Genomic DNA, 9,047 nt, shown 5'->3' with positions numbered 1-9,047 from the left:
AGGTTTTTTTTTAAATCTGCTCACTCAGCAGCACAAGAAGGAGCTTCTGTTTGTAGGTCACCTAGCAGGGCTGCTGCCACTGCTTATGAAGCTGAAGAGCTCTGGTTCTGGAGGGTTCAAATCTGTGCTATTGTAATGCTGGGACATTATATACAGCCAGTGTAGGCACCCAGAAGGCAACTGTGCTGAATGCAGTCTGCTTGCGACCACCAGCTTGCTGTCTTATTAACAAAAAAAATCTGTATTATTCTTCAGTCAAACATCTTTATTGTAGCATATCTGCATCCCTTATTAAAATTGGAAAATGTCCCAGTGAGGGTGGTGACTCGTCTGTGATGCTTCCTGCGTTTTAAGGAAGTCACTAAAGTTCCTTGTTTTTTATACCACTTGCCTCCCCTCTGTAGAAATGCAGTAGATAGTTTCTTTTCCTTTTATGGCAAGCATTGCTGCTGATCCCTTACAAAGGGCAGGTTGGAAGTAGAACCGAGAGCTCAGTAGAGAGGAAGGACCTTGTTCACACAGAAGGTTGGAAAAGCTGAGGAGGTAACTTGCAACATAGTATATTCCAGTTTTAAAAAAACAAACTTGCAACATCTCCCTAGAGGTGCTAATTATTGTTGGCTCATAGGGGGAGGGAGGAAGATTGATAAAATCTATTGCTTAAAATAACAATTAGCATCTTTGACCATCCATATTTTCCCAGGGTAAAAAGGAAACTTGAACTGAGAAAGGTCTGAATAAGGATGGCTTTCATCTACACCAATACTGCTGCATTTATAAAACCACATGAAGACACTGCCCCCTCTTTGAAAAAAAATTGTTTAACCAGTTGCACCAGGTCAGATACATCCCCAAAAGGCCAATATTTCATTTAGAACACTTTCTTCATCAATCCCTATCCTATAAGCCAATTCTTATACTTGGTAAGGGGATGCTTATGTTTCTGAGCTGGCACTAGTTTCGTGCAAGCAGCTGATGGCCATGTAGGTAATCAACAGCAGATGGCGTTAGTTAAAGCAGAAAGTAATTCTGTCTACAAAGGTCTTCAAAAATAAAATGTTTAGGAAAATCTTGGATTTGATTTCTTTTCCTAACCAAAGAAAAAAGAAATCAATCCTGTATCCTCTGTTACTTGCTTCAGATCATATGTCCCTAATTCAGTGCCACTTGTATGCCTGGCACTGAATCGCTAAGGGTATGTCGCTAAGGGTATATTTCGGAATAGGGCTGCAAATGTAGGCATTCAGAATTGCAAATCAGGCCCGGGATTTAAATACCCCGCTCTTGATTTCCATCTTCCCAGCTGGGCGCCATTTTTGAAATTTACAAGCCCGGAATAACTGCCCACGTATACAGGCGGCAGTGAAACAGGCGTTCAAAATAAAGCCCTATTTCAAATTACCTGTTATTCCTCCTGCAATGAGGTTTAGCAGGTAGTTCAAAATAGGGCTTTATTTCGAATGCCCATTTCATTGCTGCGTGTAGATGCGGGCAGTTATTCCGGGCTTGTAAATTTCAAAAAATGGCGCCAGGCCGGGAAGATGCAAATCAAGCGCGGGATATTTAAATCCCGGGCTTGATTTGCAATTCCGAATGCCTACATTTGCAGCCCTATTCCGAAATAGGCTGCAAATGTGGACATACCCAGTGTTTAAGGAATAAGTTATGCCTTTTATTTTTTCACTATGAAACCTTTTGACAGCCACCAAGTTAGAGTTCTGACTTGACAAAAACAACAAGGACTCCTGTGGCACTCTAAAGACTAACAAATTTGTTTCCACTTCATGCATCTGATTAAATGGACTCCAGCCCACAAAAGCTTATGCCCAAATAAATGTTAGTCTCTAAGATGGTATAGGACTCCTTGTTATTTTTGCTGAAACAGACTCTCAGTTACTTTTCTGAAACTTGAGTTCTGATTCAGCCTTTCTAAATACAAAATTACTCAGATTGGCATGTCACTTGTTATAGTGCTCTCTGGTGGTTCATGAGCTTTTCCTGCCTAATACAACTACTGACCTGAACAAAAAATAGGTCACTGTTTCTCCCTCTTTTGGGGAAAGTAAGAAGGCAAAAAGTCATTTAAAAAAAAAAAAAAAAACCTTTTCACAAGAAACATCAGTTCTTTGAGGTCCTGAACCTAGGCCTGAATGAGAAATTGTAACTCAAGTCAAACTGTTGAGAAATGCAAAGGGTTTTTCACAGAAGAACACTGGAAAGAACTGGGTAATGCATTGCTCTGGCATAGTGGGAATTTGAACAAGTTTTTCACTGCTATAAAGCAAAGGTGGATGCTTTCCTATACCACAATAAACAATACACACACCTTGGCATAACCGGCAGTCTCTGATCAAGAGGCCTTGGACCCTAATAGCAGCAGAACAACTTTATTCCCACAGCAGTCGTTTTACATCTTTGTGTATAAGCCACAATCTTTCTCTCTGAGAAGAGATTAAAGTTATTGGTGAAAACAGTCCCCACCCCAAGGGAGCTTACACTCTAAACGGGTGTATCTATTATACCTGGCGGTAAGGTGCTCTTACATAAAATACGCTTTATCAGACTCGGATATCCTTGTCTGACTGGAAATGTGAACTTTTTGCAAATTAAAGACCGCTTTTAAGTGGTAGTGTGTAAATTGACTTGGGCTAAGCATCCAAGCACAGTGCTAGGAGAACCCAGAAAACCTGAATTGAAATTGTGGCTGTGTGTTCTTCCATGTCTATCCCTGCTGTTGCAAGAGAAACTCAGGGCTGGTAAATGTTTGACACCGGAAGAATGGGTAAATCCTAAAACGACTTCTGATACTGGTGCCGAATGCGTAAAGGAGTTCTCCTTTTGCAATGGTTTCAAAACAAGCACCAATTTTTGTGATAGTAAACATCTCCGTGTCATTCTCTCACATGCGCTCTCTCTTGCTAATCTTTAGAAGATGATTCCCAGGGCTTGAGTCTGCAGGGGTCTTCAGTTCCCCTTTTGCATTTAAAATATTCTAGTTTGCTTTCACCACTGTGTTTGGATGATAGCAAAAATTACTACTGCTACTTAGGCCTTGTCTACACTAACCTCCATCTCTCCCGTCGATCTACCCTATGTATTTGCGTAGCTGAAATCAACTTATTCTCTGTGACATCTTTCGCACAGTAAGATCAGCAGGGGCTTATCTCATGTTGGCTCCTGGTGGAGTACCAGAGTCCATGAAAGAGCACTCGGGAATTGATTTATCGTATCTAAGCAGGAGTGATAAACGGATCACCAGGGAATCGATCCTTGCACTGTTGATCTACCTCATTAGTGGAGACAAACTCTTAGAAATTACTGCTACCCTCTCAAACAAACATATTTTCTGGAGACTGTTTTGGTTTATTTTTTTAATGGAATGTGGAAGAACAAGAAGCAGTCCGTAGGCCAGTAACAGTATATGTAATTTAAACAATCTATTAGTGGGCATAAGAAAAGATCTGTTGGGCAACTGCTCAGCGATTGTTTTATTGGTGGTGGTTGGTTGTGTTGTGTTGTGTTTTTTGAGCAGAGGAATGTGTTGCAACAAAAGAATTTTTAATGTGGATTTCACAATACTGCAAATGGCATTGTAAATTTCTGTGTAATTTATGTTGACGTGAGCCCTTCCCCCATACTGATTCTGGGACTTCAGTAGTATAATCATAGTGTGGGATGATGCTTGAAATACATGTGGTCTTTTCTGTTTACTCCTAATGGACTTGTGGCAAATCAAAGGACACAGTTTTTATTCCAGAATGAGTTTCCAGAGATGCTCTGAAACCATTGAATATGTCCATTAAAACTAATTTAACCAGTTTGCTGCAAGATGATGTATAGGCAAGCTTTGCAGAATATTGTAATGCTTAGACTCACTAGTGTTTAACTTCTATACCTTCACCACAAAGCTAACTTTGGTTAGCTTAGCCTTGGGTATTTGTCAACACTGGAAAGTCCTCATGGATGGTGCATTCCCACAAGCCTGTGTGTCACTAGGATGTCTGCAGTAAACTGAGCCGAGGGATGTTAAATATAGTTTAATCAACTAATCGACTACTTGACGGATTTTCCATCTACTGGTCAATTAGTCGATAAGCAGGGGAGCCGTAGCACGGTTAGCTCCCAGACCCGGCAACTAATTCTGCTGTGGCTTTGCCTTTTAAATGTATTAAGAGCCTGCTGGCTCTTAATATGTTTAAAAGGCTGAAGTGCAGTGGGGATGACCTGGCGCAAGCCGAGCCAGCTGATTCCCAGCTTGCGCCAATGAGCCCGTGGGCTCTTAATGCGTTTAAAGGACTAAAGTGCAACAGGGGGGACCCGGCAGGAGCCAGGAAACATCTGGCCCACCTTGCGCCAGGTGCCCCCTGCTGCACTTCTGATTTTTAAATGAATCAAGAGCTCACAGGCTCTTAGTACATTTAAAAAGCAAAGTCACAGCGCCTGGGATTGGGCACGGGTCAGGAATCAGCTGGTTCCCAGTTCTCACCTAGTCCCCTCTACTCCCCTGCAGAGATGGTGTTGGGGGGAACCAGCTTTTAAGCTGGCTTCTTCACCCCCTTGCTGCCTCTGCTAGAGGCAGCGGAGTGGGGGAAGTGGCTAGTTGGAACTAGCTACAACACTCAAATCCCTAGCCTCTGTGTCCTCACTGCAAACAAGGCAGGTTTCCTGCCTAAGTGTAAGCCTTGCTCATGCTTTAGCTCCGTGGTGTCCAACATGCTAGCCACATATGGCTATGTAGCCGGTTGAGTGTGGCTAGTTTGCTACTCAACTGGTTGGACACCGCAGCTTTATCTTCTATCCACAGCAGGCTAGCTTGCCCAGGCTGAAAGGCACCACCAAACTGGTGAAAGATTTTTATTTGTGAATCGCAGGAGAGAGGGGACAGTACCTGAGAGGCAGGCAGAGTTAACTGCGATGAAGACAAACCTGAACGCATGTACTATCCTGCTTGGTGAGCTGAGGAATTTGTATTGAGGTAGGAATGGACATTGTTCCACTGACCTGAGAGGTAGAAGTGGTTTCTATATTGCTTCAAAACTTTGAAGCCTATCAGGATTTACACCCTCCAATATTCCTGGCTGGAAAATACCAGTATTTGTTCACTCAGTATTGCTCATTCAATCAGAATGATAGTGTACATAGACCTGACAGATCTAATACGTCATAAATTACAAGGTGCACTCTCCCATCTCTTGCTTCATATGACTGGAATCCTGAAATCTCCAACTGCCCTCTTGTTCTGGAAGCCACTTTTTAATCCTCTCCCTGTATTTTCCACCGAAGTAGCTATCTGTGCTCTAAGGCTGCTCCCTCCAATTCCAAAGACCTGCAACTTCTCTCAAAACAGCGATGTTAGGATAATAAAGTGGTGTTGGTGCTTAACCGTGCCTACATCTTTATTCCCAACATAGGCTTTTTACTGCCTACATGTCTGTGGAGTCCGTCTTTTCACTGATGCAAGGATTGAATGTTGCATGGTCCCTTCCAAACCTCTTCATTTGTTAGCGAAATGGATAGTACGCTGTTCCGTGAGGGGGGGAGAGTGTATGTGGTGTTAAAACCTAGATAATAACCTCCCCTTCATAATAGGGATGTAAAATCCCATTTAATTGGTTAACTGGTTAAACATTTTGTTTAATCAGTTAATTAAAAGAGGGGGCTGGAGTGCCTCCTCTGTCCCCATTCTACCTCCTCCCCTCCCCCCCATGCAGCCTGTTCCTGACCATGGTGGGCCCGGTGCATCACAGGCAGGGATTCTGGTAGTCTGGAGCAATCCATGCCTACATCATATCCAGGCCCGCTGCATATAGGGACTGCTCTGGATGACCAAAGCAGCCCCTGCCTGCTACTGCTCCAGTTCCAGCTACCACCAGTTAACCAGAACCTGGTAAGCTTTACTGGTTAACTGGTTAACCTTTCACATCCCTACATATTTATACACCATTTCTAGATGGTTTTGATTTCCTTTAATCCTTTTAATGCCGTACTTTTTCCACCCATAAATTATCTCCTCAGTCATTTGGAGAAATGGGCTGTGTCCATGAAAGCTCATGATACTATCTACATGTTTTAGAAATGTTAAGTCTGGTGTAGCTGAAGCAAAATGCAGGACTATGTAGCACTTTAAAGACTAACAAGATGGTTTATTAGATGATGAGCTTTCGTGAGCCAGAGGCCAAGGAAGCTCATCATCTAATAAACCATCTTGTTAGTCTTTAAAGTGCTACATAGTCCTGCATTTTGCTTCATCTTCATGTTTTGTTAGTCTTTAAGGTGCTGCAGGACCACTCTTGGGTTTTTTCCAAGTTACAGACTAACACAGCTACTCCTGAGACTGTCACCTGCTGTGAGGCAATGTTTTTAGATTTACAGATAATCTATTGTTCTTCCCGATTAGTAAATGAGTTTCAGATGATGACTCACCTTCATGTTATGGAGAAATTTGCAAGGCTGAGGTTGGCGGTTCATGGGGTTGCTAACAGTTTTAAAAGTCTGCCATAAATATTTCATTTGCAGAGTCATCAATAATTAACCAAGCGCACATCTTGTGTTATCTATCTGTAATTAAGTGGCTCTCAAATAAAAGGTTGGTTAGTTGCACTCTGCCCTGTAGTTAGCAGTGAAATTTACCATAGTCATAGCATGCAAAGGCTCTAGCTTACTACAGCCAATGGGTGCCTGCCCCAAGTGAAATAGACTAGAGTGGATAAAGCACAGCTCTTCTGGTATAACTGCATCAAGACATGGGGCTGTTTGTCAGGGATCACACACACCTCATCACACCCCTGACTGACATAGCTGTGCTGGTAAAAGTTTGTACTGTCATCCTGGCAGGGCTTCTGATTTTCAGCTCTGATCCTTGTGTTAACCAGAAATCACCAAAAACAGTTACTATCCAAATGGTCACTTTCCAGAGAATATTTGAAAGGGTATGTCAACCTGAAACTCCAGTCATGTTTCAAGAAATGAATTTAAAGCATTTCCTAAGTTTATTGTGTAAACTTGAGTGTTCCTGACACTATTGCTGCTTTACAATCCTTTCCCTGTGTGTATGTTCTCTTCCCTGTTGCTGTGTGAAAGGCTCTCACAAGCAGAGGAACTGACTAGAGAATGGAAAGTGAAAAATAAATGTGGTCAAAAGTGCAAAGTAAAGAAATTGGGGGGGGGAGGGTAAGAACAGAAGTGAACTCTGCCCATTCCTTAGCACTTAGAGTAACTAGAGGTGTTGGATGTAGGGCAGTGGTCTCCAACTTTCTTAAGCACAAGATCGTTTTATGAATTTAAGTGCAATCCAAGATCTACCTCAACCCAAATACCCTTGCTCCGCCTCCTTTGAGCCATTTTTCTGAGGTCCCTCCCCTGCTCGCTCCATCCTCCCTCACTCCCCCATCCTCCCTCACTTTCACCAGGTTGAGGCCAAGGGTTGGAGTGCAGTCTCTGGTCTTGGGCTAAGGGATTTGGAGTGTGAAAGGGGCTCTGAGCTGAGTGTGGGACAGGCAGTTGGGGTGCCAGAGTGGGTTCTAGGTGTTTGGATGCAGGGGTGCTCAGGGATTTGTGGTGCAGGAGGGGGTTCATGACGGGGGTAGGGTTTCAGGATGTGGGCTCTGACTGGGCACTGCTTACCTCAGGTGGCTCCTGGGTGGCTCACTGGGGGAGCACAGGGTGGTGGGTTCTAGGACAGACAGAATTGCAGCTGGCTCCAGCAGGGGGACAGGCGGGATAAGGGGCACCCTGAAGGCAGGGTGGGTCCAGGTGCAGGGCCAGGTTCACCCCTGCCCTGGCCCTGCACCACTCCCAAAAACAGCCAGCAAACTCGCTCCATCCCAAGTCCTGTTGTTCCCCCTCTCTGCTCTGTGGAGATATGATACAGAGGGAGGAGAGGGGGCACCTTGACATCAGTGCTGCTTTTCCCTCCCCTGCCCTGCACAGCAAGCAGGAGGCTCCTGGGCATGGGGAAGGAGGCAGCTCTAAGGCAAAGGGCAGGAGATGTGCAGCAGTAGGGGGAGGGGCAGTTGAAGTTGGGGCACTTGATAGCCTCTTGGCCAAACCAGTCAGGATCCCCTGTCAGAGGTGCCAAGACCTACCAGTTAGATCCCAACAGACTGGTTGGGGACCACTGGTGTAGGGGGAAAAATGGCTGTAGGCAAGGGGCACACAGAATAGTCTTAAAGAGCTGCTGTCCCTTTCATTTAACTTTCAATGTGTAGTAGAGTCTTATAGTGGAACCTCTGTAGTGAGGCTGGATCTCTTGTTTTACAGTATTCTATACTATAGAGCAGTCTAGGGATGTGAATGGTTAACCAGTTAAACATGGGTGAGGCTTACAGCTTCCGGTTAAGTGCCGCAGGGCAAAAGGCACCCCAGTCTGGCTGTAGCAGCACTTGTTGGCAGGGGGATGCTGGAGCCCAGATGGGCTTGAGCGCCCCCCTCCCAGCTGTGCCCCGTCTCTTCCTCCCCCTCCCTGCATTAATCATCCCAAGTGCAATCTGAGTATGACCACTTAACGGGATGGACGCCAACTTATTGCTTGCTTGAATTGTCCTTCAAGTAAAACTGAAACAGAATTGTACTTAGTACCTTTTTGAAGCTACTTTAGTGTGGTCTCAAGGTCTCTGAAGCTACTTTAGTGTGGTCTAATAAAGGCAAGCTCTATTGATTTCACTGTATTTTTCATTCACTATCCTGTCTACTGTTACTTCATACATTTGGAGCAGGAGATGATCTAGAGTTCAAGCTATTGCAAGTGGCACCTGCCTTCATAAAATATGGCATATAGGATTTAAATGGATACCATTGAGAGGTCCGCTGTGGTAAATGGAATAAGGTAAATCAGTCATGTACATTTGGTGTAGCTGCAGGAGGGCTGAGCAGTAAGAACTTTGAAGTAGACTACTTGTATTTATTTACTTTGGCTGGGAAGACTCTATCCATTATCTTGTATCAGCTTAGTAAATCTAAAACCTGTGGTCTGCTGCGTGTGTGACTTTAGCAGCCAATGACTGAATTTGATATGACTTCCTGCCCCATCAAAAAGTATGCTAATTTAA

At 44.1% G+C, this 9,047-nt stretch overlaps 1 protein-coding gene across 5 annotated transcripts in view; it reads left to right on the top strand.

The window, feature by feature from the left end:
- The window catches only part of RNF216 (ring finger protein 216), a 146,544-nt gene that overhangs the window by 91,559 nt on the left and 45,938 nt on the right, over positions 1 to 9,047 (top strand). The gene's annotated exons all lie outside the window — the stretch shown is intronic.

Source organism: Pelodiscus sinensis, chromosome 16 (assembly GCF_049634645.1).
Source record: "Pelodiscus sinensis isolate JC-2024 chromosome 16, ASM4963464v1, whole genome shotgun sequence".
In the NCBI taxonomy this organism is placed as follows: Eukaryota; Metazoa; Chordata; order Testudines; family Trionychidae; genus Pelodiscus; species Pelodiscus sinensis.
The sequence above is the reverse complement of the archived record's forward strand: the minus strand, read 5'-3'. Positions and strand labels throughout refer to the sequence as shown.